Source organism: Peromyscus maniculatus, chromosome 5 (assembly GCF_049852395.1).
Source record: "Peromyscus maniculatus bairdii isolate BWxNUB_F1_BW_parent chromosome 5, HU_Pman_BW_mat_3.1, whole genome shotgun sequence".
NCBI classification, from domain to species: Eukaryota; Metazoa; Chordata; class Mammalia; order Rodentia; family Cricetidae; genus Peromyscus; species Peromyscus maniculatus.
This window is the reverse complement of record NC_134856.1, coordinates 134,378,603-134,381,342: the sequence shown is the minus strand read 5'-3', so window position 1 is coordinate 134,381,342 and position 2,740 is coordinate 134,378,603. Positions and strand designations below refer to the sequence as shown.

At 40.7% G+C, this 2,740-nt stretch overlaps 1 non-coding gene across 1 annotated transcript; it reads left to right on the top strand.

Annotated features, from left to right (window-relative positions):
* The first annotated feature begins 370 nt into the window (after positions 1-370).
* On the top strand, positions 371-587 carry LOC121829940 (small nucleolar RNA U3). Its single transcript, XR_006072980.1, has one exon. It is a non-coding gene; the product is annotated as a small nucleolar RNA U3 (small nucleolar RNA).
* Positions 588-2,740: the final 2,153 nt, after the last annotated feature.

The following is a 2,740-nucleotide window of genomic DNA, read 5'->3' as shown; positions in this document are numbered from 1 at the left end:
TAAAAAAATCTTAAGTAAGACAGTGCTCAGAGGTGAAAGGATAAAAGCCTCCCTCTGAAGGGAGGGAAAGTCAGGATGCCCACACCTGTCTTCTCTGTTCAGGATAGTACAGGAAGTCCCAGATACAGCAATCAAGCAAGAAACAGAAACAAGCAGCAAGCAAAACGCTGTTGCCACTATTGCAGGGTATTTAAGCAAAACATGCAAAGATGTGCTGCTAGATTTCCTTGCCTGTCTAAGGCACCTGATTGGTTTAGTAAAGAGGTGAATAACCAATAGCTAGTGGGGAGAGGTTAGGTGGGACTTTTGGGCAGAGAGAGGAACTCAGGATGAATCTAGATGCATGAGAAAGATGCCAGTGAGACATGGAGAGAGCCAGACATACAGGGATCATTTCTGTAGTTTGTTACTAGAGAAGTTTCTCTGACTGTGTAGAGCACCAGAAACCACGAGGAAGAGACGTGGCCTTCCCTCCTGAGCATGAAGCCGGCTCTAGGTACTGCTTTTCTGCAGCTGCCTCCTGCCATTGATGATAGGTCTTCTCTGCCTTTGGGAAAGGGAGAGGGAGGGAACACAGTCTGAGTGGAAAAAATAAAAAGACAGACATACAGAATGGAGCAGAGGTAAAAAGCTGCGTGGCAGAATGTAGATTAATAGAAGCAGGTTAATTTAAGTTATAAGAGCTAGTTATGAACAAGCCTAAGCTAAAGGCCAAGCTTCCATAATAAATAGTAAGTCTCCATGTCTTTATGTGGGGGCTGGCGGTCCCAAAAGAAAGAAAATCCAACTATACCTGTCCAATGGAGACATCGTGTTAACAAGCTTATGGAAGGCATAAATGAATTCAGTGATGTTGCCGGATATCAGAGCAGCACACGGACACCAACTGTGTTCTATACATGAACACTAATCAAACCAAAGCCTGCATTAAGGAAACAGTTCCATGTATAGCAGCATCTGTAAAGATATGACACTTAGAGGGAAAATACCTAAGGAGCTAAAATACTGAAAATTCAAGAGCATTGCTGAAATAAACCCAAGAGCACCAATAAATAGAAATGGACAACCAATAATCATGGATTAGAAGATATGGTATTTCTACAATGTCAATACAACACAAAGTACTCGCACATTCTATCAAATTCAATGTAATTCCCATAAAAATTTTGTCAGTTTTGAAGAAAGAAAAAAAAAAGCCTGGAAAATTCACCGTGAACCCAACTAGCCAAAATTATATTGAAAACTAAGAACAAAGTTGAGAGTCTCACATCCCTTGATTTCAAAACGTATTACAAACCTACCAAAAGTTTGTCATGTACTTAAAGAGAGATACAGAGACGGATGGGATAGATGAGAGGTGGGAAGAAAGTCCTTGGTGCCTCCTCAGCAAGACTGTGCAACAGGAAAAAGACAGTATGTTCAGTACATACTGTTGAGAAAAATGTATCTCCATACACAAGACAACAAACAGCTTACAACAGATCAAAGACAAAGGTATGGCCCCAAAGTGTGCAACTCCTGGAAGAAAACAGGAGGAGATCCTAAAGTACTGTATCCAGCCAGGATTTCTTGGCTATAACCCCAAAACCACAGGTAATAAAGGTAAATGTGGTGGTTTGAAAGAAAATGGACCCCAAAGGGAGTGGCACTATAAGGAGGTGTGGCCTTATTGGAGGAAGTGTGTCATTGTGGGGATGGGTCTTGAGGTCTTTTTTTCAAGCTTCACTCAGTGTGGCAGTTGGTTGACTTCCTGTTGCCTGCAAGATGTAGCACTCTCTGCTCCAGTACCATGTCTGCCTGCATGCCGCCATGCTCCCTGCCAATTAAATGGTTTCCATATATGAGTTGCCATGGTCATGGTGTCTCTTCACAGCAATAAAAAAAACTAAAACAGTGAAGATAAATAAGTTGTACTATGTAAAAGTTCAAAACAGTTGAGCAAACAATACAATAAACACAATGAGGGTTAAGCTATAGAGTGAGGGAAACACAAAACATATCTAAAGAGGGACTGATATCCGAAATGTGTTTTTAAATTCCTGAGGCCAACACACACCACAAATTAATAAGTTAAATCCAAAGCAGCTCAACCAGTATTTCTCTAAGAGTGATAGAAGAAGGCTAAATCTCATGACAAGAGGCCCAGCATCTAGAGAAGTGTCAATCAAAGCCTACTAGGATGCTCAGCACAAGGATAGCAAGCTTGGTGAGGATGGAGAAGTTAGAACCTTCATCCATTGTTCATGGTGATGGGAAATGATGCCATCACTATGAATACAGAGTAGCAGCTAAGTTCAAACAGAGTCACCAAGTGACTCAGAAATTCCACTTCTGGTTATAGACTACTTCCCCTATACCTCAAAACAAATCTGAAAGTATTCCAAAGAAATATTTGCCTATTCTTGTTCAAAACTCATGTTCATAATGTGTTTTATTCATTATAAGCAAAAGGTAGAAACAACAGAAGTGTCATATAAACAAAATATAATATATACATGAAGTGGTATTATTATTATTATTATTGAGACTCAAAGAGGAAGGACATTTTAGCACATGGTGTAGCACCAGTGAATGCCGACAGTGTAAGAAACCCTCCACAATGCTATAAACGCTGTCGTGTGGATGACAGATGTCTCTGGAGTTCTCAAATAGACTATACAACAGTTCAGCAACAGACTACACAAAGGTGGGGTCTAGGGACTGGGCGATGTGGGAGTAAGAAGTTGTTGCCTGAATGCCC